The sequence below is a fragment of the Tachypleus tridentatus genome, chromosome 10 (genome assembly GCF_004210375.1).
Source record: "Tachypleus tridentatus isolate NWPU-2018 chromosome 10, ASM421037v1, whole genome shotgun sequence".
In the NCBI taxonomy this organism is placed as follows: Eukaryota; Metazoa; Arthropoda; class Merostomata; order Xiphosura; family Limulidae; genus Tachypleus; species Tachypleus tridentatus.
In genome coordinates, this window is record NC_134834.1 from 30,210,285 (window position 1) to 30,234,494 (window position 24,210).

Consider the following 24,210-nt stretch of genomic DNA (forward strand, 5'->3'; position numbering starts at 1 on the left):
ATGACTAGCTTCCTTCCCTCTAGTCTTACACTGCTAAATTAGAGACGGCTAGGGCAGATAGCCCTCGTGTAGCTTCACGCGAAATTCAAAGTAAACCGCATGAGTAAAGAGAATCGATTAAAATAGGACTCTGACTCAATCCTCGTGATCAATCAAAACGAATGGTTAGAAAAAGAACGGGTCGTTCTCGAATGCCAGAGCGAGTTTTATGGCAGCGAGTCCGGAACCGTGTATCATTAGGTTCACAGACCAGGCATGCTAATTTCTAAGCCATTCCCGGTTCTCCTCGAATCTGCAGTACAGCAATTATTTTTTTCATTATTTTTATTCAAAAAATCTTTCCTCTGGAATGTACTTTACATAATAATAATGACGTAATTTTATAGCTCAATTTAAAAAGTTGTAATATAACCTTTAAGCTACTTAATATTGACTTGAGATACAAATAAGCTTCTGTGATTCATAAGATAATATAATAAAGCATGTTTTAAGAAAACTTAATAAAATCAGTCCAAATTCCATAAATATGAACAAAAATATATCTGGCAGTGCCCCAAATTTCCGTTTAGTGTCTTGAAAAAAGAACAATAAAAGATAAAAAGCCATGATCGATATCATACTGAAAAGCCGAAAATTCCAGCGTCTATGGGACCGAACTCCGAATCCTTTAATTACCTAGCAGCGCCTGTGATAGCTAGCGTTCTTTTTTAGCTTGAAAACATGTGACCACATTCTTCCCAATTGAGGATAATTAATTATGCATTATGTTAAGTTTTCTTCACGTCAGTTGACGTCTAGAGGAGGACCATTTACAAAATAGCTCTTTGTTCTATTTTTTACAAACGTATTGTATGGCTCTAACAAAAACATTTGGTTTGTTTGTTTTTGATTTTCGCGCAAAGCTACACCAGGGCTATCTGCGCTAGCCGTCCCTAATTTAGCAGTGTAAGATTAGAGAGAAGGCAGCTAGTCAGCGCCACCCACCGCCAACTCTTGGGCTACTCTTTTACCAATGAATAGTGAGATTGACCGTCACATTAATACGTCCCCACGGCTAAAAAGGCGAGCGTATTTGATGTGACGGGATTCGAATCCTCGACCCTCAGGTTACGAGTTAAACGACCTTAACCATCTGAGCTAAAATATTTGGACTATGCAACGCATGATTGCAAACTGTTTTAAGTCTATTCTTTAATCAAGTACATCAAATAATAAGATGAAACCCGTAATCCAGCAGGAAAACATAAGCGAGTAAAACTTATAAAAACAGTTCTCGTCGGTATAAAACATCAGCTTTGTCTTTTGGCATATTTGTCGCTCATTGAATCTTTACTTCATTTTTCACTGCAAATATATTCCACTCTTCTAATTCTTCCGAGATTTATATATTTAATTATACTTAAAATAATTCAGAAAAGTCGTTGCTACCTCTTAACATCTTAATACAGATAGCGTTACCCCTCGAGGCTTAAAGCAACGGTACTGCAGTTTCCCTATAAGTAGACTGAGACAGTGTTTACGTTAACTAAAGAAACTAATCCCCCCTGCTTCCAGTTGGTCCCCGGAGCGTGCTTTGGCCTACTTACTTCACTAATTATATTTAAACTGTCAGAGAAAATTCATATCAACTACTGGAAGACAGTTTCACGACCAAAATGTTCGTGTTGTTCTTGTCGAGCTAAACGTTATTCATCAGGCTTGGTGGAACGAGCTAGAGCTATAATAGTGTTAATTTTAGGTTATGTTTGGAATGGAGATCAAGATGGGACTGAACTTTTAGGATTATTTTTGGGAACTATTAGGTTGAGGAATAATTCGTGAGCGTTTTTAAATAATTTCATTCAAGCATTACATGCACGACTATACAATACTTCAATGCATGAACACATTACACCCAAAACATTTATTATGATACTTTATTTCATGTAATACCTAGGTATATAGTATGCATTGTTTTAAACGAAATTGCAAGAAATTAAATGTGAAAAGCAGATGGTGTCGAAAATGCTCGATTTTGTCCACTTGACATTCCATTTAATGAGCTGAAAATGAAAGCAAAAAATTAAAGACATATGAAAATCAAACACACCATCTATTAGAGCAAAAAATTATCTACCAAATGACATGAAATATTTTGCGAAAGCGTTTCATTTATGAATATATATTTTTAACTTGAAAAAACGCTCACGAATTATTCCTCAACCCAATATTATGATGTAACATTTAATAATCACGTTTCTTTTAACGCTAAACTAATCCATCTTGAAATAATAGTGGCTACATCGGCTGGTATTGAATTCAGTTTAACTTGTACTTGTCAATATCAGCTATCGTTCGTTTAACTGGTGTTAAATTTAATTTAACTTGTCAATACCAGTCAGTACGTCTGACGGGTGTTGAATTCAATTTAACTTGTACCAGTCAATATCAGCTATTGCACGTCTGGCTGGTGTTTAATTCAATTTAACACACACTTTTTTAAACCTGAAGAGTACTGTATGTACTACACATACCTGTAAGATTTGGGTATAGCTGTCCCTAATTATAAATATACCAGAAATAAGGCAGTCGATAAAAAAGCACCAGCCATTACAAGGACTATGTGTCTTTGAAATTAATAACTATCACTTTCATAAAGCTGGCATCACGGCACGAACCTTGGTCCTTCCGGTACACAGCCCAGCACGGTGACCACCAGTTCACACCCGTCCCAACTGTACCTATCAGTATTGGGTATGTACACATCATATTGATGATGTATTTAACACAATTATTTTACACGTGGATGATGATGTATTTTAAATAATTTTTACCTGTCAATACTGGTTGGTGTACATATCTGGCTGGCGATTTTACCGACTTATGATGTAACAATACTATTTAGAATAGATTTTCATGTCATCCATACACACCGTATCAACATAGTTTGTATAATACACATTACAGAACAGTTGGTTTCAAATATGCCTGCGACATACCTGGTGGCCCAAGTTTTTCTTCGTCTTTATAGAACTGCAATTGTTCCAAACTTGAGTCCAAGAATAGCCTCAAGGTTGTTTATGTATTACAAGCCAATGAAGGCGTTACCTGGACAATTTTCTCTTCTCAAATTTAACGACACGTGCATAAATTAAAAATGTTTAAAAACGGTGACCATTAGTTCTTTTGATGTAAGATTTCCTTGTCATAAAATGAGTCAGTGAATAATTAAATAAATACAATTAATTTTAACTTTTATCAATTTGGATTTTTTTTTCCATTTTAAATAAGTTAATATTAGTTTTACGAGTCGATTTTACAACTTTTGTTTTACTTTCAAATAAGTTTAAGACTATAATTTATTGTTGTATTAACTATAACAAGAAATTATAGTTTAAGACTATAACGTACAGTGTTGGAAACTTCACAAAGCTGGCGGTGGATATGATAAATTATCATTAACATATGGGCTGTTTAAAAATAATGATATTCTAGTAGCAAATTTTGCGTTTACTCTTTTATTTATTCTGCACTCTCACTGTAAATGGAAGATTTTCCTGGCACTAATTATGGGAAACTATCCCAGAATACCTGTTACAGATTCTGGTCAGGTTCTCAAATCTCCGAGTCTGGCTCTGTGCCAAAGTGTTGAATAAATCATTGGAATTATGCCAAATAAAACACATAATAAGTTGTACCCCAGGGTAGTTATATTATACACACGTCAATAACATTTGGATATTAATCCATTCATAATCGTACATTACTTATTTCACAAACATCTTTTCATGTGAAAACTACAAAAAAAGTTTCCGCTTTAAAATCCCTATCACAGAAATAACTTTCATTAGTTGATAACAAATAAGTGTATACTTCCAATCAACGCCAAATGCATATCCATCTCTTAATTATTTAGCAAGATCTGCGATTTATATTCAACACCATATCAAAGGCAAGAGAAAAAGTTGATAAATTTTAGGTTTATACAATTCGGTACAGCTTGTGTTATTTATCTTTGGTGTACCAATTTATATCAGAATTACATGAAAGTTATAAAAAATATTTTTAATAGTGTTTCGTACATCACACGGTAGTAGTTCCGTAAGGTGGCGTTATTTTTGGCTAATTTCCTCCATTTAGAATTTTCCAATGTACTATTGAAACATTTAAAACCTTCCCATTTTCTCCAATCATGTTGTTCTACGGAAGAAAAACTTAAAATATTAAACGTTTACCATGTCCTAATCCGGATGAGTCTTAATGATCGAAATATAACAAAGTAAAAACTTGCTATTTGCATAATTTATTTATAATCTGACCATTTACACCCTTGTGCAAATTAATTGAAACAAGACAGAAAATTACGATTTTTTCAATTTTTTGTGTTTTATTTCTGAGAATCCAAAAATTACTCCCAAATTAATACATGATATGCCCGCCTTTATTTTTCAGATCATTAATCCGCTTTGAATCGAGTTCACGAGTTGACTGTAATCTTTACTAATTCTTGGATCTCATAACCACACCTCAATTAGCTTATCTTTCGTAGTACAGTCTTTTCCCCGAAGTTTTTCTTTACAAATCGCCCAAAGATTTTCAATAGGATTTAAGTCCGGAGAGTTTCCAGCACCTTTATTCGCGTTGTAGTCGTAAAATTCTTCACAAGTTTCGATGTGTGGCACGGAGCCAGATCTTGCTGAAAAATGCCAGATCCATCTGGAAATCTCTTTTTCAATTCTAGAACGACTCTTCTCTGCAAAACTTTGATGTACTGTGGTCTTCGCATCATACCTTCTACGATATGTAAGTCTCCGACGCCATAATAACTGAAAAAGCCCCAAAACATCTTCTTCAAGGGACGTTTTACAAACTGATTGATGTGAGATTCTCGAAGTTTCTCACCTGGAGATCTGCGAACATGCAGACTTCTTTGACTCTGTACGAAGAAATGATTCTTGTCACTGAATAACACCTTCCTCCATTGTTCTTGCGTCCAGTTCTTGTATTCAGACCCCACTGATACCGTTTTTTCTTCATTCAGTTGGTAAGTTGTTTTTTGACTGGTCTCCTTGCCCTTCTAACGCAATTTCAAATGATATAATATTCCTCAAAATTTCGTTATATCCCAAAAATAGAGCAACCGTACTGCAAAACACAGCTAATGACGCCGTTTGTGTGAAAAAAAATGACTATTAAAGGAAATCAGCAGGTCCAGCGAGCCTACAGTGGCCGCCATGCTGAAAATATTGTAAAATGACCATTTGTTTCAATTAATTTGCACAAGGGTGTGGAATACACCAATTTTGTGTGTGTGGGTGAGTTTAAAGACTCGAAGATGGATAACAACAAACCATTAGGCGAACGTGAAAACTAAATGTGCGTTATTTGAATGTTTTAAATTTAAATAATTTTAAAAGTTTTAGCATGCAGTCAAGTTGCCGGCATTGGTTTCCAGCCTCGTATCTGGTGTTACTAACAATTAAAGTTCCGAGCCATGCTTTTTAATAGTATTAAAAGAAAATCTGAGCAATAGAATAAACTACAGCAAATGATAGACATGACTGATAACCAATATGAAATTTGTATTTTTTAAATTTATGTTATGATTTTTAGCAAACTCATACACCTGAAGAAAAATAATTACTTTTCTCCTCTTGTTAAACCAAAATACTGCGTATTAAATTTTTCTTCGAGGAACTTGTCCAAAGTCACAGAAAAATTTTGTAAGACACAAGTGAATAAAGATTGTTAAGCCTAAATATACACCTGCCAATTATGTATTTTTAACAGTGCATGAAAAAACTATTAGTTAGAAACAGTGCTTTTAAGCTAACTGTATACAGTTTACTTGAATTATTTCTAGAAATAACAATAATAATAAAACTATGAACAAAATAAAAATAATAGTATGTATTGAAACTAATGATATGATGGTTTACACTGCATAGTGTTTACTTAATCTTAATTTTTCAAATCTGTTTACTTTGGACTTCGATGTAAATATTTGTCATAGAATTACAATAATTCCTGATTAAAATCAAAAATATAATTTTTATCATCAAATATGACGAATACATCAATATTTATAAACGTCCAATTCTGAAGGCTCCCTTTAAAATATTCTAGGATCTGAGAATGTATGACGTTCTTTTTAACATGTTTATTGTAGAGACTTTAAATTTCAGAATTATTGGAACAAATTCTTTATGTAGAACATGATTTTTGCAGGTTGGAAAAAAATTGTGATAAATTTTTAACAATGATTTCAATAAGGATATATGGTACATTTACATCTAATGTGAGTTTATACTTTGTACCAGTCACTGCTTGTAAAAATGGTCTAGAGACTGTCCACAATATTAAAATGAAAGATGTACACCTTTGCAAACTTTATGATAAAATCTAAGAACAAAACCAATGGAAATGGCATAAACAAAAAATATTTTTGCACATAACTGTACTAGTTGATTCCTTTTACATAATTATAACAGACATATAGAATTTAGTTTGAAAATCATAAACAAAGAAATATTGTGCATGTTTTATCTACATGTACAAACAAAACAAAGTATTAAAAAATAACATTTCTCTGAAATATGACAAACAACTCTCTTCCTACAGGGAACTTTTGACAAATAAATATGCTATCAGCATGAACAAAGTCTTATTCAATAATAATGTAAAACATGAAAAATTTATTAAAATCTGTTTAAGAATCTTCAAAATTTCATCTTCAGTAATTTAGATGTACAAAATATAAACAGTTGGAAATACAACAGAAATATGATACAATTTGTAACAAACAAGTGAACACTTTAAATATATCATGAAAAATTGAAAAAATATGTAATGTAAATAAAATAGCTAAATTAAAATAACCTTAAATTAAATGAAGAATTTATTATTTAGAAAGAAAAGTTACAAACCCTTCCAATTCCACTGTCTACCAATACATTATAGAAATGGTTTATTTGATTGTTTTATCCAACCTTAAAATTCTCCCAAAGGCCAAGCATGAAAATACATAAAAACTACTCTTCCATCTCTGATATACATTTTATTTTTAATCTATTGTAAGTAATTCATTTGTCCTACATATTTTCATTTTCTCTTGTTCTTCCTTCTTTTATTCAAATTGTATCATGTATCTGCTGTAACTACCACCATGCTTATTCTCTTATACCTAAATTACTGAAGATAGAAATTTTAATATTCTGAAATGTTTAATAAATGTTTCATATTATTACTTTCATGTTTCATATTATTACTTTCATGTTTCACTTTATTATTCTGGTTTTTACTGCGCGGTACAAACCTTCAGTTAGTATTTTATCTTTTCATCCAGCAAACAGCAAGTCTTTTTGTTTTACATGCATTTTGAACCTTTATAACATGATTTCCATTATAATATATAACCTTAATCCAACTACTCTATTGTTTTTTTTTGACAATACTTATAATGTAATTTAGCAGTAATATACGTATGACACGTCACAATAAAACTGGTAATAATCTAAATAACACTGTTCTTTAAGTTAAGATACAGCTATACACTATTTTTACTGAAATTGTGCATTAGGCAATTAAGAATTGATGTGGTTTAAATTATCATCAGTTTGTTATGATACTATATTACACATAAAACTACTACTAAATATTGTGCTTTGCAAGATAAGCCTTACCACACCTAAATATTAATTCACTTTTACAATATCTCCATGTTATACTTCATGGGCATATGAAGCCACTTCACAAATAACTATCAGTATTTCACCTTTAGTGAGTAATTAGCAACAAATATTTTTCTTGTTAAACAAGAAGATATAGCACATACAAAAATATGTATCAATAAATCAACTTCTGTTTTTTTGTTTGTTTTTACTTAGATGTTTCAAACGAGTGAAAGAAAAGCATGTTATAATGTCAACCCATTCACACAATACTCAGGTTCATCTTACACTTTAGGAGTTTAAACGTCAATAGTTTCAAACACTTTCTATTATTCTTCCATGTTTCTTCAGTTCCCAGGTTCTTGTGAAATTCACTTGCCTTTTATTTGGTGATTTTTTGTGTTAACTCTGTTATTATAGTTAATGTCTTGACAAGCATGGCAAAGTGGAGGAACACGGCAACATAACCCAAGCCTCCTGGAAGTTTTCCTTTTTAAACTCTTGTCTTTTACTTTTATTTGAATATTCTGATCAACCATGTTGCAAGCCTGAATTCCTTATGCTTTAGAAATTTACAGAAGTAATTTGCTACATTAACTGAGATTTTCAGAAAGGCCTGACAATTTATGACTGCAATTGTAATACCAGATAGTCTCAGTATTTTTGTGGTCATATTTATGACTAACATTAAACCAAAAGTTCTTCCATAAATATTTAAAAGGACTGTATATAAAAAGACACATTTTCTGATTTTTTAAAACATCATTTGTTGTAATGAATTCCTGATGCAAACAAATTCAATGTAAAGCAAAACAAAGATCACTGGTCCCTGAATGACTACAAAACTGTGTAGCAAAAGCAAAAATAACAATAAACATTCATATAGTTCCACAGGGTAAAATACTAAATATCAATGTATAATCTAATTTTTTCTAAATTGCTTGTTCAACATAAAATGGTCAGATATGTGTTTATAGGGATTAAATCTTGAAAACTATAATTGAAACAATATTTTAAAGTTATAAACCAGGCTTCAAACTACAGCTTTTGTAACTCTTCTTCAAACATGTAAATAAGTAACTGACAGTTACAAATTCTTCTACATTAAGTGTAGGTTCATTAATTTAAGGCACATATATTATAAAAACACAATAGATATTATTATTTACTTAACCATATATTATAAAAACACAATAGATATTATTATTTACTTAACCATACTTCTGTAAATTTCAAACCAAGCACAAATAAAACTACAGCTCTTTCTTGAAACTAGGAATTCCAATGCATTTTGAACACAAGAAACTGTTCAAGAAGAACAAAGGACAACTCTTCTGGAATACAAGCTACTGTTATGTTTAGTTCAATGGGTAACATTTAATATTTGATATTTTCTATGATAAAATATAAGGTATAACTTTTCAGAACTAGTTATTCATTATTACACTTATTTTTAGAGTTACGGAGTTCATAAATATTTATAAAAGCTTTATCAGATTATTTCTGTTTTTGTAACTTTTTTTTCAACAACATTGCTCTTTTTTCTTCCTCTTCTCTCTTAATGTCTTCCAAATCTTCCATCATACCAATTTTGGCACTAGAATAAGGAAAAAACAATCATATATTATACATAAAGAATAAAATAAATAAATTATCAGCCTTTTATGAATATCAAGTGTCAAAGTAAATATATAGGTATCCCATTTTATTTTAATATTTCAACAATTTAAACACTATGTTTCAGTTAACACTATTTCACATAGGTTGAAGAAAATATTTCTAAAGATTATTATAAAAACCTCAAAATCAGCATAAAAAATTAACAATTCAAAAAAGTAAAAGAAAGACTGGCTTTTATAAAAACTACTGTATTAGCCCTTAAACAGCAAGAATGTTGTAGATAGCAGCATCAAATGATGTTGACATCTGTTTACGGGTTAAAAACAATAGAAGGTTTAGTTGTGAACTCACTTGCTAAATTACATCATAAAACTACCAATACATATACACATATATATGTACATATTACACATCAATCTTTCATGTATTAATCTCACAATAAAAAGTTCAAACAGGTTTTCCTCTTAAAATTTTTTTAAAGTATTTCAGTCTGAAAATGTGTAGAAAGGTCATATATAATATAAACAAGAACATTACACTACAGTCAATGATAACTTACCTTCTTTTTTCTTCTTTCATTATGTCCACATAGCTTGCTTCCATATTGTTATCGTCATCATCATCATCCATATATGTATACCTGTTTCATAATAGATAGAAGATTAATGAAACAAATGTATATTCCTTCTCATCTGTTTCATTTTAATTACACTATGTAACAAAATTATTACTTTTTATTGTTCCTGGGTAGGAAGTGTTATTTCCCAATTGCTTATGTCTAAAGTAAATGGAAAATACCTATTTTTCTGTTCAAACTTTGCTTTTGTGACCTGGGTAATGAAATTTTCAAACTTACCCACTTTCCAAACTATTCCAGGTAGATTCAGTGCTGAATAGATGATAGAGAATTTTCTTGAACTCTCCATAGTAATATATATATATATATATACAGGGGCTCACCACTTCAGTTTAGTTCTAGCTGCCTGAGTGAATACATAGACCTATTCAAGGAGGCTTTACCAAGTTTTCCTGTTACCTTTGCCTTTGGAACAGCAGGGACACTGTAGCACACTATAACAGCAAAAACTGGCCACAACAGACCGACTTCTCTGTGGAGAGGCACAATGTCAAGTGTGAGCCACTAGTGGACCTCCAGAAGATGTTGTTTCCACCACTGCATATAAAATTGGGTCTTATGAAACAATTTGTCACAGCTCTTGATAAGGAGCCTGCAGCCTTCAAGTACCTTCAAACCTTCTACCCTAAGCTGTCTGAGGCAAAGCTGGTGTCCTAGTTGGATCACAAATAAAGAAGATCCTGGAGTGCACAGAATTCCCTAAGAAATTCAGTAGGAAGGAAAAAAAAACATTTGGGGCAGCTTTGTCACAGTGGTTCGGGGCCTTTTGAGCAATCACAAGACTGAAAATTATATGTGGAACTGGTTGAGGCTCTGGTGAGGAACTACGGTAAAATGGGCTGCAGGATGTCCCTGAAAGTCCATATCCTTGATTCTCATCTTGATAAATTCAAGGAAAACATGGGAGCATATTCAGAGGAACAAGGCAAGAGCTTCCACCAAGATATACTGGACTTTGAACGCCGCTACTAAAGAGCATATAACGAAAACATGATGGAAGATTATATTTGAGGGCTGATACACAATAGTGATTTACATTACAGTCGCAAATCTCGAAAAACTACTCACTTCTAAACATTTTCGTATAACTTTAATATAAATACATGTAAATCTTGATTCATATGTTGTTTTATTCAGACCTTATGTAAATAAAAATGTGCAAATTTGCCTGTTTTTACATAGAAAATAGATTAATTTCTAAATTTCATTATACAGGTCACAAAAGCAAAGTTTGAAGGGAATAATGACCATTTTCTGTATTTTTACAACATAAGCAATTAAGAAATAACACATATTAACCAGGAACAAAATTTGTGTTACATAGTGTTATGGTTACTATGAGTACAGTTTTATCTTGTACTAGGAACATGTGAACCCATAAAACACAAAATACATTTAAATAACATATATATACACACACACAGATATATATATATAAAGTTATTTAAATGTATTTTGTGTTTTGTGGGTTCACATGTTCCTATATATATACAGCAACAGACTTTACAGATAGAAACAGCTGAGTAATTTATGTGTTTTATGGGTTCACATGTTCCTATATATATACAGCAACAGACTTTACAGATAGAAACAGCTGAGTAATTTATGTGTTTTATGGGTTCACATGTTCCTATATATATACAGCAACAGACTTTACAGATAGAAACAGCTGAGTAATTTATGTGTTTTATGGGTTCACATGTTCCTATATATATACAGCAACAGACTTTACAGATAGAAACAGCTGAGTAATTTATGTGTTTTATGGGTTCACATGTTCCTATATATATACAGCAACAGACTTTACAGATAGAAACAGCTGAGTAATTTATGTGTTTTATGGGTTCACATGTTCCTATATATATACAGCAACAGACTTTACAGATAGAAACAGCTGAGTAATTTATGTGTTTTATGGGTTCACATGTTCCTATATATATACAGCAACAGACTTTACAGATAGAAACAGCTGAGTAATTTATGTGTTTTATGGGTTCACATGTTCCTATATATATACAGCAACAGACTTTACAGATAGAAACAGCTGAGTAATTTATGTGTTTTATGGGTTCACATGTTCCTATATATATACAGCAACAGACTTTACAGATAGAAACAGCTGAGTAATTTATGTGTTTTATGGGTTCACATGTTCCTATATATATACAGCAACAGACTTTACAGATAGAAACAGCTGAGTAATTTATGTGTTTTATGGGTTCACATGTTCCTATATATATACAGCAACAGACTTTACAGATAGAAACAGCTGAGTAATTTATGTGTTTTATGGGTTCACATGTTCCTATATATATACAGCAACAGACTTTACAGATAGAAACAGCTGAGTAATTTATGTGTTTTATGGGTTCACATGTTCCTATATATATACAGCAACAGACTTTACAGATAGAAACAGCTGAGTAATTTATGTGTTTTATGGGTTCACATGTTCCTATATATATACAGCAACAGACTTTACAGATAGAAACAGCTGAGTAATTTATGTGTTTTATGGGTTCACATGTTCCTATATATATATACAGCAACAGACTTTACAGATAGAAACAGCTGAGTAATTTATGTGTTTTATGGGTTCACATGTTCCTATATATATACAGCAACAGACTTTACAGATAGAAACAGCTGAGTAATTTATGTGTTTTATGGGTTCACATGTTCCTATATATATACAGCAACAGACTTTACAGATAGAAACAGCTGAGTAATTTATGTGTTTTATGGGTTCACATGTTCCTATATATATACAGCAACAGACTTTACAGATAGAAACAGCTGAGTAATTTATGTGTTTTATGGGTTCACATGTTCCTATATATATACAGCAACAGACTTTACAGATAGAAACAGCTGAGTAATTTATGTGTTTTATGGGTTCACATGTTCCTATATATATACAGCAACAGACTTTACAGATAGAAACAGCTGAGTAATTTATGTGTTTTATGGGTTCACATGTTCCTATATATATACAGCAACAGACTTTACAGATAGAAACAGCTGAGTAATTTATGTGTTTTATGGGTTCACATGTTCCTATATATATACAGCAACAGACTTTACAGATAGAAACAGCTGAGTAATTTATGTGTTTTGTGGGTTCACATGTTCCTATATATATACAGCAACAGACTTTACAGATAGAAACAGCTGAGTAATTTATGTGTTTTATGGGTTCACATGTTCCTATATATATACAGCAACAGACTTTACAGATAGAAACAGCTGAGTAATTTATGTGTTTTATGGGTTCACATGTTCCTATATATATACAGCAACAGACTTTACAGATAGAAACAGCTGAGTAATTTATGTGTTTTATGGGTTCACATGTTCCTATATATATACAGCAACAGACTTTACAGATAGAAACAGCTGAGTAATTTATGTGTTTTATGGGTTCACATGTTCCTATATATATACAGCAACAGACTTTACAGATAGAAACAGCTGAGTAATTTATGTGTTTTATGGGTTCACATGTTCCTATATATATACAGCAACAGACTTTACAGATAGAAACAGCTGAGTAATTTATGTGTTTTATGGGTTCACATGTTCCTATATATATACAGCAACAGACTTTACAGATAGAAACAGCTGAGTAATTTATGTGTTTTGTGGGTTCACATGTTCCTATATATATACAGCAACAGACTTTACAGATAGAAACAGCTGAGTAATTTATGTGTTTTGTGGGTTCACATGTTCCTATATATATACAGCAACAGACTTTACAGATAGAAACAGCTGAGTAATTTATGTGTTTTATGGGTTCACATGTTCCTATATATATACAGCAACAGACTTTACAGATAGAAACAGCTGAGTAATTTATGTGTTTTATGGGTTCACATGTTCCTATATATATACAGCAACAGACTTTACAGATAGAAACAGCTGAGTAATTTATGTGTTTTATGGGTTCACATGTTCCTATATATATACAGCAACAGACTTTACAGATAGAAACAGCTGAGTAATTTATGTGTTTTATGGGTTCACATGTTCCTATATATATACAGCAACAGACTTTACAGATAGAAACAGCTGAGTAATTTATGTGTTTTATGGGTTCACATGTTCCTATATATATACAGCAACAGACTTTACAGATAGAAACAGCTGAGTAATTTATGTGTTTTATGGGTTCACATGTTCCTATATATATACAGCAACAGACTTTACAGATAGAAACAGCTGAGTAATTTATGTGTTTTATGGGTTCACATGTTCCTATATATATACAGCAACAGACTTTACAGATAGAAACAGCTGAGTAATTTATGTGTTTTGTGGGTTCACATGTTCCTATATATATACAGCAACAGACTTTACAGATAGAAACAGCTGAGTAATTTATGTGTTTTATGGGTTCACATGTTCCTATATATATACAGCAACAGACTTTACAGATAGAAACAGCTGAGTAATTTATGTGTTTTATGGGTTCACATGTTCCTATATATATACAGCAACAGACTTTACAGATAGAAACAGCTGAGTAATTTATGTGTTTTATGGGTTCACATGTTCCTATATATATACAGCAACAGACTTTACAGATAGAAACAGCTGAGTAATTTATGTGTTTTATGGGTTCACATGTTCCTATATATATACAGCAACAGACTTTACAGATAGAAACAGCTGAGTAATTTATGTGTTTTATGGGTTCACATGTTCCTATATATATACAGCAACAGACTTTACAGATAGAAACAGCTGAGTAATTTATGTGTTTTATGGGTTCACATGTTCCTATATATATACAGCAACAGACTTTACAGATAGAAACAGCTGAGTAATTTATGTGTTTTGTGGGTTCACATGTTCCTATATATATACAGCAACAGACTTTACAGATAGAAACAGCTGAGTAATTTATGTGTTTTATGGGTTCACATGTTCCTATATATATACAGCAACAGACTTTACAGATAGAAACAGCTGAGTAATTTATGTGTTTTATGGGTTCACATGTTCCTATATATATACAGCAACAGACTTTACAGATAGAAACAGCTGAGTAATTTATGTGTTTTATGGGTTCACATGTTCCTATATATATACAGCAACAGACTTTACAGATAGAAACAGCTGAGTAATTTATGTGTTTTATGGGTTCACATGTTCCTATATATATACAGCAACAGACTTTACAGATAGAAACAGCTGAGTAATTTATGTGTTTTATGGGTTCACATGTTCCTATATATATACAGCAACAGACTTTACAGATAGAAACAGCTGAGTAATTTATGTGTTTTATGGGTTCACATGTTCCTATATATATACAGCAACAGACTTTACAGATAGAAACAGCTGAGTAATTTATTACAAACCAGACAACTTTGGCTACTCTACCTACGTCAACATGTCACATGTTTAAAACACTTTGTTCTGGGGCTGGTTTTCTGTGAAAAACAGTGCTTTAGTGAATATTTAGTTATATATGCTTTTTCTTATTAGACAAGGAGATATAGCATATATAAAAATATGTACAAAGAAATCAACCTTTGCTTTTCTTTACTTAGCTATGGGTAGTTAAAATCCATTTTTTGTATCAGAATAACCACAATATATTAACATATCAATAAGAGCAAGATGTTCTCTTTACTAGATTTACAAAAAACAAAACTAAAACATAGTTCTAGCAACAAAAATACACACAAAAAGGAATCAAAATCTCCTAACTATCTGCTAAACATGACAACATTGTGAACTAAAGAAAATATATATAACAAAAGCTCTACAAACAAGAGGCTCAAACCATCCACAGTGACAATAACACTGCATTTAACATGGATGTTAGTGCCAACAACTCTTAACAATCAGTACTTTGTCAGGAACTTGGAACTTGATGCAAGTTATAACACTAAGGCTTCTTATGGAGGAGTCTCTTAAACAAAATAAAGTGACTAATAAACAATTTGTTGTAACACAATACCTAATTATTTTAAAAACATTTTTTTCTTCATTTATTATAATTCTTTAATATTGTGTGCAAAAAACAAATGTTATTAGTTGTATACAGTTACATGATAAAACTGTGCAAACTGGGGGTTTATATCCACATGAATATTGAAAAGACTTTCAGACTTACAGATATACATGTTTAGTTTATAAAGAAAAATTGTGAATTCTTTATTTCTGCCTACAGTTACATTGATGTTTGTTCTGATCACACATTCTTATGTTAAGGGTTAAACGTTTTTCTGCTATCTCTCTCTCTCTCTACACAATTACAAATAAATAATGTTATCTAATTTACACCTAATGAAAAAATGCTGTTCAATTGTCATCTCACATAGCATTATTTTCAAAAACTCAAAATTAACCACTAGGAATTATATTCTAACCTCTTAGTTATCAAAACACTACAAGACCTAAAATGTTAATGGTTTATATCAAGAAATTTACTTATTCCTGTTGTATCCAAACATTTCTCTGATGATACTGGAGTAATCTCCTTCATCTTCTTGAGGGCCATCATCAATAAAATCAGACAAGTCTTCATCTTCATTATCACTTTCAATTCTTTGACTTACTGGTTTTCCTAAACATACAAACAAACATATATGTATGGCCAAGTATCTTTTCATAAATTATCAACTTTTTTTTCAGGATTAAAAACAGTTAAACAAAATATGTCCTCCTAAACTACCAATTTTCTTAAAACTCCTTTACAATAAAGATTACTTCATTTCTTATTAGTTATTTCCTTAATGATACAATATAAAGCAGTACATTGTGTATTACAAAATATTCAATTTAAAAACAATGAAAAAAGTAATTTTTACACATGTAAAGCTTTTCAAATATTAAAACATCTTTGAAAAAAATGTTACATTTATATATATAATTATGTGATACTACAACACTTGCTTTTAAGAAGCAGACTGTGAATCTATATTTTGTTATTTGATAATCTGGAGGAAGACCTCTTAAGCCTTTTATACGGAGTGGATAATAAGAAAGTAACAGTTATGTGCAATATTTTCTACACCACACCTAGATAACAAAATTTCTTGTATTTTTAAATTTGTAGTGTCAAATTTAGTGGTGATATACATGACACAGTCATGTCAGACACCTCTGAAATTCAAGCATAACCATCCATAATTAGAGCTGATTAAGAGAGGATGCAGGTGCTTTTAAACAAAACACAAGACTGATTTTCAAAGATTTAATGCACAAACAACTAAAAACATGGAGCTTCTCTAGAGCATAGAAAAACACTGAACCCTACAATCTGCATCTCTACACACCAACCATTAGGTCATTCTAAGGCAATGTCTTTAAATATGCAGTCCAAATAAGATGCTTAAATATCTTAATATACAAGGATTTATGATCACCTAAATATAAGGTTACCACTACTGTATACAGACTAATTGCAAGAAACTTCCCATCCAGAAAGTGGTTTATAACAAATGCACATATCAATATACGATGTGAACAGGGTAATTTATAAAAATGTTGTCTTTGTACATGAATTAAAAGTACACAAGCTGTTTCTAAGTGACAGAAGAAACTGCACATGGAAGACAAAAACCTGCTGTGCTACTGGATGAACCTAACTTGAGTGTACTTGATTGATTGATTGATTTAGTGTTTTATGGCACAAAGGAGCTAGCCTATCTGTGCCAAACATCTGGTAAAAAGGTAAAAATAAAGTAAATGTAGTAAAATACAGAAAAGGAAATGAAGGTAAAACAAAACTTCATTGAAAAACAGAAAAAGCATAAAATCAATGTTGACACTTAGTTTACAATGTTAAGAGAGAAAGCAGAGTAAGAGAAGTTGTAAAGTACTTTCTGTAGCATAATGGTAATGATCATAACCCACCAGGAAGACTAACAGGTAAGTTCAAGAACCACCGTCAGTCACCTGAAGTTGGTCTTTCCAGACCTGGTTCCGGGTTATGTGTTATAGCAGCCATTATCAAAATGTAAAATAATAGAAGTTTTAAAAGACATATAGCAAAATCGTAATAATGAGTAGCCAAATCTCCAGTAAAAAGGTAAAAGTAAAGTAAATGTAGTAAAATTTGTAAAAGTAAACAAAGGTAAAAACAAAACAGCAATTAAAAACAAAAAATTGCATAAAACTGATGTTGACATCCAGTCTATAAAGTTGTAAAGGACTTCCTGTAGCACAATGGTAATGAACATAACCTGCCAGGAAGACTAACAGGCAAGTACCAGAACCACCGTCAGTCACCTGAAGTTGGTCTTTTCAGTCCTGGTTCCAAGTTATGTGTCATTATGGCCAGTACGAGAGGGTAAAGTGATAAAAGTTTAAAAGACATGCAGCAAAATTGGAATAACAACTCGCCAGGACGACTAACAGGTAGTTCAAACGGATAGTTCAAACAGCAGCGTTAGTCACCTGAAGTTGGCCTTTCCGGTCCTGGTGTCGAGTTATTTAATGTTCTGGCCATTTTCCAATTTCAAATTGAACTAGAGAGATTGAGAGTCTTAAAAGGGAACCACAATTAAAAAGGTGTAATGAATAAATATCAAACACTTACATGAGATTAAAAAGATTAATGGTCATTAAATAACTAAAAACTTTATCAAGGTGGACAGTGTCACCATCACCAATAACACTGTCTAATGTTACAGACAAACCCTGTGACAGAATATGTTTAAAATAGTGCCGTCGTTGAGAGTCGTAATGATGGCAAGAAAGTAAAATGTGGCTTACAGTGATTTGAGTGTTACACAAACTACACACTGGTGCAACAGTTCCAGATAAAAGAAAATGATGAGATAAAAAACTGTGACCAATGCGTAGTCTAGTTAGAACAACTTCCTCCTTCCGAACCTTACAGAAGCTAGGTGGCCAAAGCCCAATATAGGGTTTTATTTGAAAAAGTGTTGCGTTGCTCACTCCAAGTGGACTGCCAGCTGGCATGGAGCCGAACCTTGAATACAGGACCATTGTCCATATATGGAATAGGCACAGTGGTGATAGTGCCGGGAGCAGATAGATTTAGCTGCTGTGTCTGCAAGCTCGTTCCTGCGAATACCAACATGGCCTGGTATCCAGAAAAACTAGATAGAAGTAGCAGTTAATGAGAAATGGGCTAGTCGGTTTTGAATATCAGTGAGAACAGGGTGTGAGCCAACGTGTAGCGATTCCAGGGCCAGTAGAGAACTAAGCAAGTCAGTATAAATAGTGCAGTTGGAGTACTGCTCAGCTTCAATATGATCCAGGAGAAGAGATATGGTGTACAGTTCAGCAGTGAATACAGAAGCTGTAGAGGGGATTCTGCGCACAACCACCAAACCGCAGAGCCCACTGAATTACCTGATTTGGAACCATCTGTATAAATTGGAACAGAATGATTGTTTGAAAGATGTTCATTAAATAAAAGATGGTACTTCCAATCTGGAGTATCTGCCTTTTTCAGATGATTGAAAAAAAGGTCACATTTGGGGGCTGTAATAAGCCATGGTGGGGTGGGCTGACCTGTGGATTCTGCAATGTTATCCAAGGACAGACCCAATTCATCCAACTGTGCCTGGATATGAAGGTCAAAAGAAGCAATGGCAGATCATCTGTTCTGAAAAAGTACTTCCCCAGAGGGGATGATGTCCATTAAAGTCCCCCAGGAGTAGAAAGGGAGATGGCAACTGTTCAACGAGAGCATCAAGGTCTGATTGATCATATGTCTCTCTAGGTTGAGTGACAAAGACAGGGTGGACACATGCTGATCAACCAATAGTGCCACCCTTCCATGTACTCGTCCATCACACAGCCTGTCATTTCTGTACAGAGAAAACTGCCGAATGGTGACTGTATCAGCAGGTTTTAGAAATGTTTCTTGTAAGGAAAGACATACAGGATGGTAGGAAGCAATCAGTGTTTTGATATCATCCAGATTAGAACGTAAACCTCGACAGTTCCATTGTATCAAGGTGGCCATTATTAATGATGGGTAGGCGAAGTGGCTAGAGAACCATTCTGTTTACGACCATGTCTTTTTTCCTTACTGTCCTTAATCGGAGGAGGTCTATCAACCTCCATGGATCCTGCCCTGGGTCAATTGGGAAGGTCTTTGCTATTGGAAGGGGATTCCAGTGACTGAGGACGCGAACGAATGATTCTATTGCCTCTCAGGGTGGGAGAAAAAGATGTATCAGAAGAAATGCCTGTACTTGAAACTGAAGAATGTGGATCTTGAGGTTTGTTGGAATGTATAGGAGGAACAGAGATGGGTGTGGAAGTCGATTCATCAACCTTTTTTAACCATGGAGGTCAAAAGGCTTTTTATTTGTTTTGAAAAACGATTCTCTTGGAGGCACAGAGAGATCTGTCTGCACTCCCACTGTAGTTGTGGAATGAAATGCAGCAGCATATGTCCGAGATGGAGTGGCGAGCAGCAATTTCCGAGCCTCAGGATAACTAATGTTATGAATCGTTTTCAAATGCAGCACCTCTTTTTCCACCAACCATTTTGGGCAAGAACAAAAGTAGGAAGGTGAGAACCATTGCAGTTGACGCAATGTGGGTCCATGTCACATTCATAGAAATCATGGTACTTGCCACCACAACGAGCAGATGTCAGGGAACCACAACATGACGTCTTTGAGTGGCCGAACCTCTGACATTGGAAACATTGGAGAAGGTTTGGAATATATGGCCGTACCCTGCAAATTAGATAATCTGCCTTGATGGTGGCAGGTGCACATGATGATGTAAATGTCAAAACGAGGGTACTTGTTGGCACTGTAACTCCATCTTTGCGAGTGGAGATGCGCCTCACTGCAAAAACTCCTTGAGTGGAGAGATTAGCGAGAATCTCTGATTCGGGGATGTTCTTCAAATCCCTACAACAATAACTCCTCATGATGAATTCAAGTTAGCATGAGGGGTAACCTCAATAGGTATATCCCCAATTGCCATTGAATTCAAGAGGAGTTCACTGTGTTGGGTTGGGGATGTTTCAACTAATATGTCTCCAGATCAAAGCTTCTTTACTGACTTTGGAGAGCCAGCAAGACCCTCTAGCCCCTTCTGAATAAAAAAAGGGGGACATTTGCCCTAAAGGTTTTTCTGAAAGAGAATGTAATATAAGAAAACGAGGTAGTGTGTTACAGATGTTGAAGATTGCTGCTTAGAGTCTTCAAGTCGTGGTCGCTTACCTATTGATTGTTTTTTCACTATTTTAGTTAAATATTTTGAAGGAGGATCCATAGGAAAAAAGAAAAATTTTGATACCCACTGACCCCACCCACCATGGAGCCCTATGAGGGGGACGCACTACAATGTCATGCAAGGACAATGCAGCAACGCCAGGGTTTCGTGAGCACTATACCCAAACACCAGCATCAGGCACAATGTCCACAACACCTGTTGAGAACTTTCAACACTTATACTTGATTGACTCTAGCCCAAGTGGACCAGCCGATTGACCCAAAGGGGGCCACCCAAAGGCTGCCCATCTACAGGAATTCAAGGCCAAAGTGGTGAGTTAGGGTTGGACCCCTCAACCACCAGGATCCTCTCCTCCCCTTCACGGGTCGCCACGCATGGCAAACACGTGGGTGGATGTTTAGATCCCAGAGAAGGTAACCAGACAGAGCAGAACCTTCCCTGGGAGGTCCCCTCACCACATACAGGAATCCACACCGAGGGGTACTTGATTATGAAATAAGTAAATTGGTACAGACTATGGTGTGATGACTTTCTAATATGATACAGGAAATGTTAAAATTGTTTTAGTTGGACTTTACAGATGCTACAAACTCCTCATACCAAAATAAACTCAAAATTCACAAAATAAATAAACTTAATATAAGACAGAGATGGTCTGACACAAAGCACACAATACATTTCTAAACCATTGTTAACCAAAAAGGTACAACTACATCAGAATGAAAAAAAGTCATACAAAAATACTACAGTATAAACTGTAAAGTATGAAACTGGTATTTAGAATAACCCCATCTTCAACAGAACTGTTAAGTTACTTTAATGCGAGCTCCAATAAAAATTTAAGCATTCTGTGCTATTAGAAGCTAATGCTCACATAGAGATGAGGGTTCTTTGGAAATCTTATTAAAATATGTGGATTACGATTGACCATGCCAACTTTCAGAGAAGGTCATTACAATTCAAATTCTGGTGGTGGGTAATAGTTCATAAGTGTGAGCATTAGTGTTAACATGGAGGAAGCATATGCACAGATAAACTAAACACCTGTTCTTATAAGTTGAGGATAATCTTCTTAGTTCGTGGTAATTCCTTATATAAATAACATTTTAATCATAATACATTTGACACATAAACAGGAGTCATTAAAGTCATATATTTGTATACACACACAGGTAGTCATTTCTGTTCAATCTCATGTCATCACACCTTAAACACTGTTCACTTTTCAGCCTTTTTTACTGTTTATTCTTTTTTAAACTGCATCAGAACTTACTTGATTGGGCTACATGTGGAGTAAAATCTCGAGAATCTCTGTAACTAGAAGTTGGTTTGGTACTGAAATTGGAATTACTGGGTTTGTTTTTCAGATGATCCGAACTTTGAACCTGTTGTCTATAAGTTTGCGAGTTCAAAGTTCAAAGTTCTTTTCAACCCTGGAGCCAGAGAATCTGTTCCAACGTTTGTCTGTACACTATCTTCATTCATACCAATTTCAGAGTATCTCCATTTTTGTCTATGATTTTCTCCATGGGGTTGTAACCTATATCCTGCTATCCCCTGCTTCTCAACACCTCTAGAATTTTCTGATAAATATTGTACTTTATCTGGAAGATTTTGCCTCTTTCTTTCAACCACATTCCTGAATTTACCAGTTTGAGATGGAAGTTGTATTTCTGGCTGGTAGTAACTTCCTTCTACATTTGAACTGAATTCATCATGCTGATCAACAGGCACATCACTTTCACCATAATGTTCTGTACCATCTGTGTAATTATTCACCTGTCCTGGTGCTTGACTTCTTTTTTTCTTCACTTGCCTTGATGAGGAAGGTGGTAATGTTTTTCCTTTCTTTCGCATTTCTTCTTCCTTTTCAGCACGTGTCATAGGCCTATCTTCTGTCTTTTTTATGGGATGTAGAATCTCAATGGGCTCGTGTTGTTTTTGAGAAGCTAGTTTCAAGAGATCATGAAAGTTAATAGTTGGTGCTGGAGATGGCCTAGGTTTTGGCTTAGTAGTTGACATCTCTGATTTTCTTAATGGTTTGGCTCCTGCAGGAACTGGTTCTGACCCACCATTAAACTTGTATTCGATTTCTGGCCGTCTCTCTTTGGGACAAGATTTCTGACTTTTATTTCCATCATTACTAACATCCAACAGATGTGACGACGGATCCTCAACATCATCTAACTCTGGATGTTTGGACTTTCGTTTTCGTTTTCTTGGAGCTTGATTATCCCGTTCTTCCAAAGACATTCTCAGCTTCATCCTTTCAACTTTATCAGTTAGCATTTGTCGTTGCAGTTCTTTTTCCCTTTTTACCTTAGCTTCAATTTCATCTTCAGTTAATTTAATTTTACTAAAGTCATTGTCTTTTGTTCTTGATGCCATTATCTTTGCTTTCTTGTTGTTTTTTGAATTCTGAGCTCTTAAGGCCAACAAATGTTCCTTCTTTTTCTGAGCCTCTACAACTGCAGAAGAAACATGAAAACAAAAATCTATTGAAAAGCTATCTAGACTTTTTGTTCTTAGTAGTAATAAAACTTTAAAGCATTCTTATAGCCTACTTTGTCTTGAAGACATGCATTTACACGTATGCAGATACCAGATAAAAACTAGAAAAATGGAAGATTTAAAGTGTTTTTAATTGCTGAATACACATGAATAGGACATAACAAACATGTATAAGTGCAATATATCTTCTAAATCAGGGATTTCCAAATTTTGAACTCAGAAGCTAAGCAAGCAGCTGAGCAGTTTTCTGAGATCCATAATTAATCAGGGTAGATGGAGTTACTATTCTCAGTAAAACCTATAAGTGTTGTAATACTTTGTTTTTTCATCTGTTTGGTCAAAAAAGGAGTTTATAATTACTATTTTATATATATATAATTTAAAAATACATCTGTGTTTGACTATATTTTGTTCTGCTATATACTGATACTTTTGTTCTGGGACACAAGCTCAAAGGGGATCTCAAAGTTAGACTCTTGTTTTGTTACATTTATTAAGTTTTGGAATAAATGTACTTCCCAATCAAACCAAAATGTGACACAATCTCAGCTTAAGAGTTGCAAATTATATATACAAACTAAATATTCTATTTATGTTTCATTT

General features: G+C 33.5%; 1 pseudogene across 1 annotated transcript in view; it reads right to left on the minus strand.

Annotated features, from left to right (window-relative positions):
- Window positions 1-6,010: 6,010 nt before the first annotated feature.
- The window catches only part of LOC143228971 (uncharacterized), a 34,339-nt pseudogene continuing 16,139 nt past the window's right edge, over window positions 6,011-24,210 (minus strand). The window contains exons 5-8 of the transcript XR_013015585.1: window positions 22,370-23,564; window positions 16,351-16,486; window positions 9,829-9,909; window positions 6,011-9,246 (exon numbers count right to left, since the gene is read on the minus strand). The product of XR_013015585.1 is annotated as an uncharacterized LOC143228971 (transcript). The remainder of the gene's footprint in view (window positions 9,247-9,828; window positions 9,910-16,350; window positions 16,487-22,369; window positions 23,565-24,210) is intronic.